Below are 596 nucleotides of genomic sequence, written 5' to 3'. Positions count from 1 at the left end.
AGTGGCCAAGAGAAATATAATGCAAGCCAAAATGCGAGCCACATATACTATTTTACATTTTCTAGTAGCCATATTTAAAAAGTAAAGAGAAACAGATGAAATGAATTTTATATTTAACCCAATATGTTCAAAAGATTATCATTTACATATGTCATCAAAATAAAAATTATGGAGATATTTTATATATATATTTTTCATACTAACCCTTCAAAATCTGAAGTAGCCGGTGGCTACTGTTTTGGACAGTGCAGACTGAGAGAGTAAGGATATGGGGAACTAGACCCACACCCTGTCCAGTGTGCCAGCACCTTCTCTTCCTCCCTTCTGAGGGCTCAAGCTCCCTTCAGTCTCCCCATCCCAGCCTTCCTTCTAGTTCTTCCAGCCTCCCTGCATTCCAGACAGTGGCAGCGGGAAGGGAAGTCATGGGAGGCAAAAAGGCAGCTAAATCTGGGGCTGAAACAGAGGGTGTATCTGGGGCTAGGGACACCCTCTGCCCCATTTATTGTTCCCTGAGACTGCAGGCAGACATGGGGCTGCCCAGTGGCATGAAGCTCCTCCTCCAGGCAGTTTTCCCTCAGATTTGTTCCCTGACTTGG

Source organism: Pteropus medius, unplaced genomic scaffold (genome assembly GCF_902729225.1).
Source record: "Pteropus medius unplaced genomic scaffold, Ma_sr-lr_union100, whole genome shotgun sequence".
NCBI lineage: Eukaryota > Metazoa > Chordata > Mammalia > Chiroptera > Pteropodidae > Pteropus > Pteropus medius.
This window is presented reverse-complemented; position numbering follows the sequence as displayed.